At 40.2% G+C, this 16,947-nt stretch overlaps 1 long non-coding RNA gene across 1 annotated transcript; it reads right to left on the bottom strand.

The window, feature by feature from the left end:
• Positions 1 to 2,629: 2,629 nt before the first annotated feature.
• On the bottom strand, positions 2,630 to 16,921 carry LOC148109453 (uncharacterized). Its single transcript, XR_015725791.1, has 3 exons — positions 16,736 to 16,921; positions 6,397 to 6,728; positions 2,630 to 3,529 (listed from the first exon to the last, which is right to left on the bottom strand). It is a non-coding gene; the product is annotated as an uncharacterized LOC148109453 (long non-coding RNA).
• Positions 16,922 to 16,947: the final 26 nt, after the last annotated feature.

Below are 16,947 nucleotides of genomic sequence, written 5' to 3'. Positions count from 1 at the left end.
GGACCTTTATTTCTGCCCTTACCGTAGGGACTCTGACGTTGCAGTGATGTACTGAAATGACGGTGTCCTCTGAACCTGTTTGTGGAGTTCAAGGAGGACTAGAAGCACTGTTCAGCACAATAAGGACAACAACAACAAACCTGCTGACTGTGTTTTTACGGATTAGTTCCAAACTAGCTATTCCAGGCCACACACTCACAAACTAGGTTCTCCTTTGATGACCCCTATGTTGAAATAAAAGGAGGTGGTGAGTTATGCAGCCCCGGCCCTCAGGAACTGCCTGAGGGCCCTCGTTGCAACAATCTGATAACAGCGGAAAGCACTGAGGAGTACCTCCCCGCCCATGTTTGTGATCCTCCACTGCCCAAAACACTCCTTTCCAGGCTCCCACAGACTAGGCAATGGAAAACCTTGGCCCATATTAGTACCCAGGTAGGAGTCATCAATGAGAACACAAGACAAACTCAAGCACACTTTGTAAACACAAAAGAACATTCCTACAAAGTAGGCAGGCCCATTAAAACATAGGAGGTAAAAAAGAATAATAATAAAAGATAAAATAAAATAAAATAAAATAAAATAAAATAAAATAAAAAAGACCAAGGGCAGCCACAGAGAGTTGAGGGATACGTCAGCTTGTATTTAAGGACCTGCAAAAGGGGATCACATGTCAATGAATAGCATTGGGAAAGTACCATGCACCAAAATGTCCTCAATCACCCTATAAAGACTTCATATTCTTCAGCTCAGGAATGAAAAAGATACCCCATTCCATCAGGTGCATATGCCAAAAATCCAGGAACCATCATTTATTTCTCTCTTTTCTCCACTGCTTTCCTCCCACCAGTCTGTCAGCAAGCCTACTCCAAATTATCCCAGTCCAAGACACAATAATCTCTTTGCCCAGACAACCTCAATATCCCACCTACTGGTTTCTCTATACTCACTTCGGCTCCCCACCATCTCTGATTTCAGTATGGGAAGGTCTTTCTAAGCATAAACTGATGGAAGAAATTAACATAGGAAGAGTTACATATTTGACAACAAAGAAAGCTTAACATTTTGAATGTCAAAAAAAAATCACCAAACATATCCCTTAGCAGAAGTGAGAGGATTGGGGCAAAGAGAAATTTCACTTTCTACTATACATGTTTCTGTATTATTTAATTTATTCAGTGCATAGATATGTCTTTTAAAATAAAGAAAATTGCATACAACAAAACATGCTACAAACAACTAAAAATAAACAACAAACTGGAAAAGTATTTGACACAAATATGATAAGACTTAATAAATTTGATGGTCTTAATATATAAAAATTCATACAAATCAAAAAGAAAAACATTAAGACCATCAGCATTAAAATGGATAAGGAAAGGGGTACCTGGGTGGCTTAGTGGGTTGAGCAACTGACTCTGGGTTTCAGCTCAGGTCATGATCTCACGGGTCGTGGGATAGGGCACTCAGTGGAGAATCTGCTTGAAGATTCTCTCCCCGCTTGCGCACGTATGTGCATGTGCACGTGTGCTCTCTCTCTCTCAAATGAATAAATAAAGCTTTACAAAAATGGGTAAGAAAAAAATTATACTTTGAAATAAACTGCCAGGTTTTTGACAAAAAAATGAGGAAGGATATTGACAATAAATCACTGAAAATCCAATACAAATATGTAGTAAAGAGAAAATGTCCTACTCACTAGTAATCAAATAAAAGAAAATTAAAAGTGAGATAACACTTTTTACATTTTAGGGTACCAAGACTTTTTAAAAATTTAATAAATCTATCACTTTCACCCACATTTTGTGGGAGTACCTAACGCCTTTGGTAAGAATTTTGGCAATGTCAGATATCTCAAAAGTCACAGCCTTTTTTTTTTTTTTTTAAGATTTTATTTATATGAGTGAGAGAAAGAGAGAGAGAAAGAAAGCACGCGGGAGCACGTGCGTGCAAGAGCATGGGAGGAGGGGCAGAGGGACAGGGAGAAGCAGACTCCAGACTGAGCAGGGGCCGGACATGGGGCTAGATCCCAGGGCCCTGAGATATGACCTGAACCAAAGGAAAATGCTTAACCAACTGAGCCACCCAGATGCCCCAAAAGTTCACAGCCTTTGACTAGTGATTTTATTTCTAGGAATTTATCACGAGGTAATAAAATCACAGATATGGACAAAGATTAAACTATAGTGGTTCATCTAAGAATTATTTATAAAATAAAAAATTGGGGAAAACATAAGGATCAAATAACAAGAACACAGTTAAATCAATGGTGTTACATCTAACAGTAAGGTAAGTTATAATAGTGCCATTAAAAATGTTTATGGGGGTACCTGGGTGGCTCAGTTGGTTAAGCGTCTGCCTTCAGCTCAGGTCATGATCTAAGAGTCCTGGGATTGAGCCCCCTGTCGGGCTCTCTGCGCAGCAGGGAGTCTGCTTCTCTCTCTCTCTCTCTCTCTCCCTCTCAAATAAATAAATAAAATCGTTAAAAAATGTTTATGAAGGCTCAATATAATAAAAATACCTATTTTCCATAATTTAGCTATAAATTTAATATAATTCCAATAAAAATACCTTCAGAATTTTTTCAATAGAAAAACTGATCCTAAAAGTCAAATGGAAAAATAAACAAGACTGGCCAGGAAAACACTGGTAAGGGAAAAGAGCAATGAGAAAGGACCAATATTACCAGACATATATGATAACATACTTTATGCAATAGTTAAGAGAGTACAGTATTAGAATATTAATAGACAAATGGAACAGTATAGACACAAAAACATACATTAGTTCATTCCTTGGAAAAGTAAGCATCTTAAGTCAAAGGGGAAAGGTGGACCCATGAGTATATGATGTCAAGACAACTAGAAAGATACAAAGAAAACAGTTGGATCCATGCCTTTGCAATATTTATCCCCTCCAAAAAACAAACCCAAGAAAGACAAATATAAAAATTAGAAGTATAGAAGTACTAGAAGAAAACAAAGATTAAAAAATTTTTTTAATTGGGAAGGTCTTTATAATGATGATTCAAAATCCAGAAACCATAAAAGTAAATATTAAGTCTGACTACATAAAAACATATGCAAAAATTTCTACATGGGAAGATTCTACAAGAAAAGTCAAAGCCAAAACAAACTGAGAAAAAAGTTGTGATTTATGTCCCAGACATATGACTAATCTCCCTCATGTACACAGAGCTCCTATAAATCAATATGGAAGGCCTGTAACCTGTAGAAAAGTGGGCAAAGTTTATGAAAAGACAGTTTAGTTCCATACAAATTTTAGGATTGTTTGTTCCAGCTCTGTGAAAAATGCTGATGGTATTTTGATAAGGATTGCACTGAATGTGTAGATTGTTTTGGGTTGCATAGACATTTTAACAATATTTGTTCTTCCAATCCATGAGCATGGAATGTTTTTCCATTTCTTTGTGTCTTCCTCAATGTCTTTCATAAGTGTTTTATAGTTTTCAGAGTACAAACAAAGAGTACCTCTTTGGTTAAGTTTATTCCTAGGTATCTTAATAGCCAATCTGTTGAAAAAGAAAACCAAAGCTGGAGGCATCACAATTCCAGATTTCAAGCTCTATTACAAAGCTATAATCATCAAGACAGTATGGTATGGCACAAAAACAGACACATAGATCTATGGTCCAGAACCCAGAACCCAGAACCCAGAAATGGACCCTCAACTCCATAGTCGACTGATCTTCAGCAAAGCAGGAAAGGATATCCAATGGAAAAGACAGTCTCTTTAACAAATGGTGTTGGGAAAATTGGACAGCAACATGCAGAAGAATGAAACTGGACCACTTTCTTACACCATACACAAAAATAAATTCAAAATTGATGAAAGACCTAAACATGAGACAGGAATCTATAAAATCCTGGAAGAGAACACAGGCAGCAACCTCTTTGACCTTGGCTTCAGCAACTTTTTGCTCTACACATCTCCAAAGGCAAGAGAAACAAAAGCAAAAATGAACTGCTGGGACTTCATCAAGATAAAAAGTTTGCACAGCAAAGGAAATAGTCAACAAAACTAAAAGGCAACCTATGGAATGGGAGAAGTTATTTGCAAATGACTTATCAGGTAAAGGGCTAATACTCAAAATCTATAAAGAACTTATCAAACTCAACACCCAAAACCAAAAAATCCAGTCATGAAATGGGCAGAAGACATGAACAGATATTTCTCCAAATAAGACATCCAAATGGCCAACAGACACATGGAAAAATTCTCAACATCACTGAGCATCAGGGAAATACAAATCAAGACCACAATGAGATACCACCTCACACCAGTCAGAATGGCAAAAATTAAACACTCAGGAAACAACAGACGTTGGTGAGGATGCAGAGAAAGGGGAACCCTCTTACACTGTTGGTGGGAATACAAGCTGGTGCGGACACTGGAAAACAGTATGGAGGTTCCTCAAAATGTTAAAAATAGAATTACCCTACAACCCAGTAATTGCACTACTAGGTATTTATCCAAAGAATACAAAAACAGTGATTTGAAGGGGTTCATGCACTGCCCCAATGTTTATAGCAGCAGTGTCCACAATAGCCAAAATATGGAAGGAGCCCAGATGTCCGTCGACAGATGAATGGGTAAAGAAGATGTGGTATACATATACAACAGAATATTACTCAGCCATCTAAAAAAAAAAAAAAGAAATCTTGCCATTTGTAATATGGATGGAACTAGAAGGTATTATGCTAAGCAAAATAAGTCAGAAACAAAACAGATGGACACAGGGGAAGGGAAGGAAAAATAAAATAAGATAAAAACAGAGAGGGAGGCAAACCATAAGAGACTTAACTATAGGAAACAAACTGAGGTTGCTTCGGGGGTGGCTGAGAGATGGGATAACTGGGTGATGGGCATTAAGGAGGGCATATGATGTAATGAGTACTGGTGTTATATGGAACTGATGAATCACTAAATTCTACTCTGAAATTTAAAAAAAAGAAAAGCATATGGAAGAATTCTGTACCGGATGTCCTTTTCAAGACTCTTTAAGATTTCATGCCACTTTAAAGAAGTTGAAATTTGGAATTGTGGATTACACATTATAGATGTGATTTATGCAAAAAAGAGATAGCAAGGATCCCCTGTGAGGGCACCAGGCTCAAAGAAAAGGCTTTGGCCCTATGTTAAAATATTGGCAAATAGGGGTGCCTGGCTGGCTCAGTTGGTAGAGTGTGGGACTCTCGATATTGGGGTTGAGTTCAAGCCCCATGCTGGGCATAGCGTTTACTTAAAAAAAAAAAAATGTATATATATATATATATATATATATATGTGTATATATATATTTATATATACATATATATAATATATATGTGTATATATATATACACACACATATATATATACACATATATATATACACACACATATATATTCTTTTTAAAATATTGACAAATAAATGACACAGTGTTTTAAGTTAAAATGTTTAAAGTACAAAAAAATGACAGTTTATAGGAAAGGATATAAGAATAATTCTAAAACTATGAAAAGATTCTCATCTTCACTTTTTTTTGGAGAGGGAGAGAGGGAGGGAGGAGAGGGGCAGAGAGTGATAGAGAATTTTTTAAAAAGATTTATTTATTTATTTATTTATTTGAGAGGGAGGGAGGGAGAGTAAGTGGAGGGGGGCTGGAGAGGGAGAGAGAATCCTCAAGCAAACTCCTTGCTGAGCCTGGAGCCCAATGCTGGGGGTGGGAAGGGGGTGATCCCAGGACCCTGAAGTCATGACTTGAGCCAAAATCAAGAGTCAGATGCTTAATTGACTGAGCCACCCAGGTGCCCCTCATCTTCACTCTTAATAAGAGAAATACAAATTAAAACTAAACTGAAATACTACTTTTTTACTTATCCAATTGGTAAAAATGTCCAAACTTTCGGCAAGGCTGCACAGAACTGTGTTCTCTCACAGCTAGTAGGAGTCCAAAATGCCGTAAGTTCAATAAAGGGAACTTAGCAGCATCTATCAAAAACATAATTTTGACCCAGAAATTCTACTTTTGGGAATTTATTTATGCATTTGCATGCAAAAATAATGTACAAAGCTAATAATTTAAGCACTGGTTGTCATAGGAAATGAATAGAGAAAAACAAGTGTCTACCATTAGAAGACTAGTTAAATTAACCAGTATGTACCTATTAAAAAATGGTAAAACTCACTATGAACTTCTATGGAAATATCGGTAAGAGAAATTATGATAATGTGAACAATATACTATCTTTTATGTAAAAAGGAGGGGGAGAGAATAAAATCTATATTCATATCTGCATATATATGCATAAATAAAGGGTACTGTATTAGTTATTTATGGCCATATAACGAATCACCCTAAACCTTAATGGATTAAAACAACCAATATTTAATACCTCATATGGCTTTTGAAGGGCCAGGGATCAGGAAGTAGCTTTGCTGGGTGGCTCTGGGTGGCTGTGGCACAGGGTCTCTCATGACGCTGCAGGGAAGTTGTCAGCTGGGGCTGCAGTCATCTGAAGGGGCTGGAACATCCACTTCTCAGCTCACTCGTGACTGCTGGCAGGAGGCTTCAGTTCTTTGCCATACGGGCCTCTCCACAGGGCTGCTCACATGTGTGGCAGTTTTCTTCCCGCAGTGCAAGTGACGGGTGGGGTGGGGGTGGGGATCCCAAGATGGCAAGTGCAGACCTTTTAGCTCCTCATCTCAGAAGTGGAATATCATTTTCCTTGTTAGAAGCAAATATGATAGAATTTGTGGACATGGTTTTTAAATTACCACAGACACATTCTAACTAATGATAGTGGTTACCTAGGGGTTATGGGGGAGTGAGGAGATGGGCAGGTATGGAATGGGTCAGAGAAAAACTTTCACTGGTATCTTCAATTGTGGTAAAATATATATAACAAAATTTATCATCTTAACCGTTTTTAAGTGTATAGCTCTGCATCATTAAGTCCATTCACATTGTTGTGCAACCATCACCACCATCCAGCCCCAGAATTATCACCATTTTGCAAAACTCAAACCCTGTACGAATTAGACAATGACTGCCCCCTCCTTCCCTACAGCTCTGGCAACCACCATTCTTTCAATCTCTGTGAATTTGACTCCTCCGGGTACCTTATATAAGAGGAATCATATAGTGTGTGTCCTTTTGTGACTGACTTACTTCGCTCAGCATAATGTCCTCAAGTTTCATTCACAGTATAGCATGTGTCAGAATTTCCTTCCTTTTTAAGGCTGAATAATATTCCACTGCATGTATAGACCATATTTTTTATCCATTCATCAATCAGTGAACATGTGGTTTGCTTCTACCCCTTGGCTATCATGAATGATGCTATGAATATCTGTGTACAAATATCTCTTTGAGTCCTCACTTGTGTATTTTTATATTTAAAAATTTTTATACCATGGAAATTGTATTAATAACCAGTTGCTACATAAGAACAATGACTTATTATTGCTTCTGGTTCTGTGGGTTGGCTGGGTGGTTCTTCTGCTTGTTTATCTGGCCTCAGTCACGTGGTAGCATTGAGCTGGGAGATGTGGTGGGCCCGAAGGCCCAAGTTGGCCTTGTTCACATGGCTGCCAGTTGGTCTTGGCTCTTGTTTTCCTCCCTAATCCTCTAGTGGGTTAGACCAACTTCCTTACAGGGAGGACTCAGAGAAGTGTTCAAGACAGGAAAAGCAGGGGTGCCTGGGTGGCGCAGTCGTTAAGCGGCTGCCTTCGGCTCAGGGTGTGATCCCAGCATTCTGGGATCGAGTCCCACATCAGGCTCCTCCGCTAAGAGCCTGCTTCTTCCTCTCCCACTCCCCCTGCTTGTGTTCCCTCTCTCGCTGGCTGTCTCTCTCTCTCTGTCAAATAAATAAATAAAATCTTAAAAAAAAAAAAAGACAGGAAAAGCAGAAGCTGCAAGGTTTCTGAGGCATACGCTCTGGGACTTGCACAATGTCACTTCTGTTATCTTCTATTGGTCGAAGCAAATGTCAAAGACAGCTCAGATTTCAGATACAGAAAGACAAATGCCACATGATTTCACTCATATGTGAAATCAAAAGAGCAAAACAAACAAGCAAACAACAACAAAAAACCAAAGAGACTTTTAAATACAGAGAACAAACTGGTGGTTACCAGAGGAGAGGTCGATGGAGGGGGGGATGGGTGAAACAGATGAAGGGGATTAAGAGGTACAAACTTCCGGGTATAAAATAAATGAATCATAGAGATGAAAAGTACAGCACAGGAAATAAAATCAATAATATTGTAATTGTGTAGTATGGTGACAGATGGTGACCACACATACCATGGTGAGAACCAAGTAATGTATAGAATCGTTGAATTATGTTGTTATACAACTGAAACTAATGTAATGCTGGCTGTTAATTGTGCTTCAAAAAACCCCAGCTCCACTTCAAGGGATGGGGAACACTCTACCTCTTGATGAGAGTAGCTGCAAGATATCTGTGGCCATATTCAGGGGCACCTGGGTGGCGAAGTCAGTTAAGTGTCCTGCTCTTGGTTTCAAATCAGGTCATGATCTTGGGGTCCTGGGATTGAGCCCCAAGTTGGGCTCTGCGCTCAGTGTGGAGTCTGCCTAAGATTCTCTACCTCTCTCTCCCTCTGCCCCTCCTGCTCGTGCTGTCTCTCTCTCTCTAAAAAAATAAAAAAATAAAAAAAATGTTAAAAAAAAAATCTGGGGCCATTATTTAACCCACCACAAGAACATATTACTTATTCCAAAACATTAAATAAAAATGTCTATAAGTAAATCTTAATGATACGGGAAAATTCATGTTATATTTTAATAAGCAGAGAGCAAAACTGTATACAAAAGATGATTTATACCTCTACCACCATTGTCGCCTGGCTTCCCTGCTGCCTCCCTGACTACTCTGTGTTTAGTCCTTTTCTCTGTCTCCACGAGAGGGAATGGCTCAAGCCAAAATGCTTAAATAGTAAGGGCTATGGATTATTTCACATAACAGAGAGTTGGGAGGAAGGCAGCTCCAGCGGTTGGAAATGCATCTGCTTGCTCATGTCAGCAGGCCCCACAGCCAGGTCAGCCGTTCAGCCAGATGCTCACGCTAGTCTCCCTCATGGCCACACCACCGCCGTGTCAGTTACAGGCGTCGCATTCAGAACTGACAGCCTCCAGCGGGAGAAGAGTATGTGTCTTCCTGGTGTCTTTCTGCCCCGTCATCTCTTCACTTTGAAAAATTTTAAACATACAGAAAAGTTGAGAATAGTAACCACGACCCATATACCCTCCACCTAGATTCAACAATTGATAACATTTTGCCACATGCTACAATTGCTTAATCTCTCTCCTTCACTCTTTTTCCCGGACCATTTGAAAGTAATTTGCAGACATCATACAGTACCCCTACACAATTCAGCCTATATTTCCTTTTTTATAAAGATTTTATTTATTTATTTGAGAGAGAGAGTGAGCACAAGTGGGGGAGGGGGCAGAGGGAGAGGGACAAGAAGACTCTCCACTGAGAGCGATGCCCGACATCAAGCTTGATCAAAGGACCCCCGAGATCATGACCTGAGCTGAAGTCAGACGCTTAACCGACTGAGCCACCCAGATGCCCCATCCGCCTATATTTCCTAAGAATACAATGTCTCGGGGGGACTGGGTGGCTCAGTCAGTTAAGCGTCTGCCTTTGGCTCAGGTCATGATCCCAGGGTCTTGGCATCCCTGTGTCGGGCTCCCTGTTCCGCAGGTAGTCTGTTTCTCCCTCTTGCTCTGCCTCTTCCCCTGCTCGTGCTCTCTCTCTCTCTCCCCCCCTCACTCTCTCACTCAAATACATAAAATCTTTTAAAAAAGAATAAATATGTCTACTACAGATCCACAATAACAGCACACTTAAGAAAAATTAACAGTAATTCCCTAGAATCACTTAATATTCAGTCCAAGTTCAAATCTCCTCAGTAGTCCCTAAAATGTATTTTATAGCTTATCTTTTTTTGTACCAGAATCCAATCAAGTTTCATACACTGCATTTGGTTTTATGTTTTTTGGTCCCCTTTCATTTAGAATATTCCCTCAATTTGATTCTCATTGCATTGTGTTTTTCTTTTGAAGCATTCTGATATATTTCCTCATGATGCCATTTATTTTGTTCCTCTTATCTTTGTATTTCTTGTGAACTTCAAAATTAGATTTAGACGCTTAACTAGATTTATGTTAAACCTTTGGCAAGAATATTTCATAAGTGGTTTATTGTATCTTTATCAGTGAGGCGAATTTCTCAGAAGCCCCATAGTAGACTTTTTCATAAGTGCCACTGGCCACAGCAGGGACAGCACTGGCCTGGACCAATCACTGGTGACGGAAGTGGAAATACCATGCTTAGGTTGAGCCCACAGAGGTCTCGGGGTGTTGCCTAGCTCCTCGAAGGGAGGAAGGTGGATACACGTAGAAAAAGGGTTCTGCCAGGTGGAGGAAGCTAGGACACACCCTTTCCTTGACCCCTCCCATGCATCAGCAAGTTCTGCTGGTGCGACCTTCACCCACATGATATCTACCCACTTTTCTCCATCTCCACTACTCCACTTGTCCAAGTCACCAACAATGTTGGCCCGGGCTCCAGCCACAAGCTCCTAACCAGTGTCCCTGCTTCCAGTCTATTCTCCAGACAGACACCAGAGCTGTCTTTTAAAATCTAAGTTGGATTATCCCAAACCCCTGCTTTAATCCCTCCACGGGCTTCCTTGTGCACTTAAGCTAAAATCCTCAAATCTCAACTTGGCCTACAACACACCACATCCCTGGTTCCTGCTTACCTCTCCACTTTCCCTTGGCCCACCCTCCTGCACATTCAATAAATGCCAGCTACGCAGGTTTTCGCTCTTTGAATGCACTACTGGAATCAGTAGTGACTGATTCAGGGTTTGTGCACACGCCGTTCCCTCTCGTGGAACACTACCCCCCATCCCCACACACAGTCTTAGCCTGGTAGCAGAATGTACTAGTTGTTATGGGCTCGAATTGTGTTCCCCCCAAATTCATATCTTGAGGCCAACTTCCAGGACCTCAGAATGTAACTATTATTTAGAGATAGCATTTTCAAAGATGTAATTAAGGTAAAATGAGGTCATTAGGGTGGGTCCTAATCCAATGACTGATGTCCTTATAAAAGATAATATTAGGCCGCAGACACAGAGGACAGAGCATGTAAAGACACAGGGAGAAGGGCGCCGTTTACCAGTCAAGAGAAGCCTCTGAATAAATCAACCCTGCTGACACTTTGATCTTGGACATCGAGCTTCTAGAAGTGCAAGAAAATAAATTTCTGTTGTTGAAGCCACCCAGTCCGTGGCACTTTATTATGGCTGCCCCACCAGTAGTGAAGCAGGCAGGTTCCAGAGCGGCCTTCCTGGATGCAAACTCTGCCAGTTACTAGCTGAGTAATTTGGGGCAACTTTCTTAACCTTTTCATGCCTTGGTTTCCTTTTCTGTAAAATGGGGATGGTGACAACAGTACCGCCACAGTGACAACCATCCAGTTTGCCCCAGACTGAGGGGTGTCCCAGGATGCAGGACTTTCAACCCTAAAACCTCAACAATCACCCTAAGTGAGAGACTGAATTAATACGGGGAGCAAACTCGAAGAAGGCCCGGCACTTGGGAAGCACTCAATAAGTAACGAGCGTCGTCACTACTATTATTACTAATTACATTTCAGATCTCAGTTTAACTGTCACTTTCTCAGAGATATTTTCCTGACTCCATAATCTGAATTAGGACTCCCTGTTAAATCCTTTCATAGTGTAAGGTTCTTTTTTTGTTAGTGGTACCACAATATCCGTTCTCCTCATTTTCAATAATAATAGGACCCCTGATTTCTAACTGGGTACATGGCTGACTAGAATAAAAACGATCTCCCAGCTTCCCTTGTAGAAAACTAAATTCTGACCAATGGGATATGGGCAGATGTGATATGTGGGAATTCTGGGGTGTTCCCTTAAAGCAGAAGGTTTTCTGTGTGTTTTTTTTTTTTAAGATTTATTTATTTATTTGAGAGACAGAGAGAGAGTGCACAGTGCAGAGGGGCAGAGGGAGAGGGAGAGAGAAACTCTAAGTAGACTCTACACTTGGTGTGAAGCCCCACACAGGACTTGATCTCATGACCCTGAGATCATGACCTGAGCCAAGACCACAGGTCAAAAGCTCAACCAACTGCACCACCCAGGCACCCCAAGCAGGAGGTTCTTAACCTAAAAAAGTTGTGGATAGAATTCTCGGAGCCTGTGAACTAGAATGGGGGAAAAAAATTACATCTGTAGTTTTGTGAACTGCTAACTGAAATTCAGCATTTGCTTCAATTATGAATACAGGCAACGAAGCACAAAAATATTGGCACTAACTGTGATCCTGTCACCGAACGAAACCACAGACTTTTTCATATCACATAATTGTTTTGCATATATCTAATATATTGTTTATGTTCATCGCCACTATGAAATTTGAAATTAGACTCACTGAAAGTTTATTAGTTAATGCTTAAAGGAGCACATACTTGGTTATATGCCATGGCACAAAAATGACTTCATTCTTAAAGAGAAGGGCGTCTTGCCCCTATCCTTTCACTCATGCTACTGGCTGCCATATGGAACTACTAGAGAGCCATGCTAGACATACCGGAGAGGGCTACACTCCTCAGATGGTAGAATGACCAGACTGAAAGAGCCTAAGTCTCTGGGATCTCCGTACAATCTGAGACTGCATTCACCCAAACTGCCATGTGACCGAGGGATAAATGTTTACCTTGTTGATAGCACTGTTATTTTGTGACTTTATTTGAGAGGCTGAATTTATATCCTTAATAACACACTAGCAGTTATCACATTTTATGATTATATATTTATTTGTGATGATTTTTGGATAAGTGTCTTTATCTACTACTAAAGAATAAACTCTTTGAGGACATGGAGCATGTCTATTTGCTTGCTCTGGAATCTGGGCAACTAGTATCGTGTAGGAACAGAGTACACGTCCAATAAATGTTTTAGAATGAATGAAATAATAGCATAATAAAAGTTTATAACCATGTTTAGCTATTCAAATAATATTGTACAGGCAATATTTAAAAGCAAGCAAAAAGCCTATGCATAGAAAAAAGGTTAGAGCTAATACCAAAATGTAAACAGTAACTGTTTGAATTATTGGTTTTAGCATGATTTTTCCCCTACATATATATATCTATATCTATACTTTATATACTTCAATTGTATATATATATTTATGCTTTAATGATTATATATATATATATGTATATATATATATATACACACACACACACATATATCATTGAAGGAAATCTGGAAACTATAGGCAACTCTGTGTGTGTGTGTGTGTGTGTGTGTGTGTGTGTGTGTGTGTGTGTAAAATGAAAAACATGTAACAAAACAAAATGGACTAAGAAGTCAGTTGATCCCTGAGGGCCTTGGAGAAGGAGGAGAAAGTATGTGGAGTAGTCTTATCCTGGGAGATTTAACCAGCTGTGATCTGGTGTAGACCCTCTCAGACCGTTTAGATGCTCAAGATGTCATGTAAAAGCCAAAATGCCAGACTGACTCTTAACATAAGGAACAAAACTCACTTCTTGACAGAGGGCCTGGAAAAAATAAGAGGGGGAGCAATATTATGGAACAATAAGGCATAACTCTATAAAATATAGCAATCAGGGGTGCCTGGGTAGCTCAGTCGGTTAAGCGGCTGCCTTCGGCTCAGGTCATGATCCCAGGGTCCTGCGATCGAGCCCCGCATAGAGCTCCTTCCTCAGCGGAGAGCCTGCTTCTCCCTCTCCCTCTGCCTGACGCTCCACCTGCTTGTGCTCTCTATGTCAAATAAATAAATAAATAAATAATCTTAAAAAAATACTAACTCCTCTAGTCCTTATAGCAAAAAATACTATTAAAAATAAAATAAAATATACCAACCAACCATAGGACAATCCTTATTGGGCTAAAGCTTGGAAAGAAATGCTATTATATTTCATCCATTATTACACAGATGGAACAGTTATAATCACCATCGACTCAGAAAGGATATAGTGAGCAAATGCCATAGCTAAAGGCCACGTTAATGAATTGTTCTCTGTGGTCATTTATTTGTAAATGTTAGTCCTGGTGTTAAGCACTGAGTTTCTGCCTTGATTGTAACCTGGACTGAATAAAAGTTGATGCATATTTCAAATATATTGGTTTTGATACCAAGTAATTAGACTAAGGAAATCTTTTATGTGCTCATAATTCTAAAAAAATTAATTCCAAGATTAGCAAATAATAGACGTTCTTATAAATGTTAGTTGGTGGCAGTGTGTTATCCATAGCATAATTTTAAAAGTCCTTAATTTTTCCTCCATTGCCATTAATTGGAATTCGGCCTTAGGGTTTATAGATCTATGGACTCATACTGTGCGTTTCTTAGATTTGCATTAATTTGTGATTACTAGAAATGATATTCTTCAATACAGACTGATTGACCTGGAGATAAGGAAACAAATGAAATATGTCCATCAGAAAGATGTAAAACTAGGTACTGGAAGTAAAAGGGAAGAGAAGTTAATAATACCTAATGGTAGTTGTTAAAGAATAATTTTTAACAAGATTGTATAACCACGACTCTCATACAGATATAAAATGAACACATGTCAAAAATTTCATTTAAAGGGCACCTGGCTGGCTCAGTCAGTAAAGCATGAGACTCTTGATCTTGGGGTTGTGAGTTCAAGCCCCACGTTGGGAGCAGAGATTACTTAAAAATCTTTTTTAAAAAGATTTATTTATTTATTTATTTGAGAGCGAGAGAGAGGGAGAGAGAGAGATAGCACGAGTGGGAGGGGCAGGGGGAGAGGGAGAGAGAATCTCAAGCAGATGCCATGCTCAGGGTGGAGCCTGATGCCCAGCTCGATCTCACCACCCGGAGATCACGACCTGAGCCGAAACCAAAAGTTGGATGCTTAATCGACTGTGCCATCCAGGAGCCCCAAAATAAAATCTTAAAAAAAATTTTTTTTTCATTTAACTCATTAATTAATGTGGGAACCAGTAAGATGTTGCAACCAATTCAAAGAAGTAATCTAAGTACCAGACTATATACGCAGTTAGGAACACTTAAGTAAATCTGCTGAACAGACACAAAGCTGGCAAAACTGGTCAATATCCATAGAACAGTAATCAACAGAATCTCCTACAAACATAATTTGCATATTTATGGACAAGAATTATTTGCATTGTTGTCAATATCCTGCAACTTGTGGAACTGTAAAATAGCTCAAAGATGATGAAAGGCACAAAGACCCCATCAAATCAAATAACCTGAACAATGTCTAGCATCCCACTGGGACACCCAGCAATCTTTTTGCTTCTTTTATTTATTTAAAGAGAGAGAGAAAGAGTGCATGGGGGGGCCAAGGGTTAGAAGGAGAGGGAGAGAGAGACTCTGAAGCAGGCTCCACACTCAGCACAGAGCCCATGCAGGGCTCTATCTCACAAGATCATGTGAGCTGAGATCATGACCTGAGCTGAAATCAAGAGTTGGACACCTAATGGATTGAGCCACCCAAACACCCCTTTTTGCTCCTTTTAAACAGTCTTTCTTAATATTTCCCCTACATAGCTGACTTGTGTTAAGTGCTGTTTATGGGCCAGACACTGCCTAGGTGCCTTTAATGTATTATCTTATTTAATTCTCATTAGAACCTTATGAGGTAGGTTTTATTATTATTTCCATTTTGTAGGGGAGGAATCTGAGGCACAAGAAAAGGTAAATCTGTCACCCAAGGTCACAGAGATAGGAAGTGGAGCCAGGATCAGAGTCCAGGTTTCTCATCAGCTATGAAGCCACGGATGAGAGTATGTGAAGGAAAAAAAAACTGATGGACCTGACCAACTATATTACATTATATAGAGAAGAGGGAAAAGGGAAGGATGACTCCAAAGTGTTTCCTCTGGTTGTGAGAGGGGGAATACTGTCCAGAGAAATAAAGAGACTGAGAAGGGCAGTTAGTTTGATTTGGTTTTTAGACAGATGGACTTTGAAGTAATGGCAAGATGTCTAGATGGAAAAGTCCTGCTGGGCAGGAGATCAGAATTGGAGATGTGGATGAGTGATTTTTCTTTTATGGATCAGGTTTAAACTGTGGTATTGAAAACACTAGTGTGTGTGTGTTTGAGCTAAAGGACAAAAGGCCACTGGGAAAAGAGAGCATTAGGCAGGAGGGACTGAGGTCCTGCACGGGCTGCAGGGAGGCGGTCTCAGGGAGTAAAACTAAAGCAGGGTGAATCCGCTAGATTTCGTAGGTCCAGGCAACAGGGTACACACTCCTTTGGGTTTAAGGAGAGGGAGTCACAAATGCAAATAGTTAGGGTTGAGGCTGAAAAGTAAACAGAGGCCATATCATGGAGGGGCGTTATCCAATGCACAGTAAAGACTGTCAAGCAAGCAAGGATCATGATCAGATATACACATTAGAAAGAACCAGTTTGGCTACCGCATGAACAGTCCGGGCAAATCTGCAGGCAGGTGTCACTGGGATCCAGATGTAGGCAGGGATGGCCTGGACCAGGGCAGGTCTTAGCAACTAGACCCAGCTCTAACATTTGAAAGGCCACGGGTAAGAGTACCAAAGAAGGCTCACATACCATGTGATAAGTACTTAAAAGTTGTCAGTTAAGCTAGTAAACTATCAGATAACATATTCTCTATCCTCCTACCTCGATAAATATTTTCAGAAGGACCTGGAAGGAAGGAGGAGAGCCGAGGCGAGGTCCCACGGATTTAGGCGGGGTTTTTCTGGAACCCACAAGGCAGAAGAGCGCGGCGACCCACATGCAGAGGACCACAGCGACACCTGGCTCCCCTCCGAGCTGCGTCCGCGGGCCGCCTGCCCGCCACTGAGAGGTGGGCGGGTGAACCTGCGGAGGCG

This window comes from Ursus americanus, chromosome 9 (genome assembly GCF_024610735.1).
Source record: "Ursus americanus isolate L20-20 chromosome 9, mUrsAme1.1.p, whole genome shotgun sequence".
In the NCBI taxonomy this organism is placed as follows: Eukaryota; Metazoa; Chordata; class Mammalia; order Carnivora; family Ursidae; genus Ursus; species Ursus americanus.
Note: the sequence above shows the minus strand (reverse complement) of the source record. Positions and strands in the feature narration are given on the sequence as shown.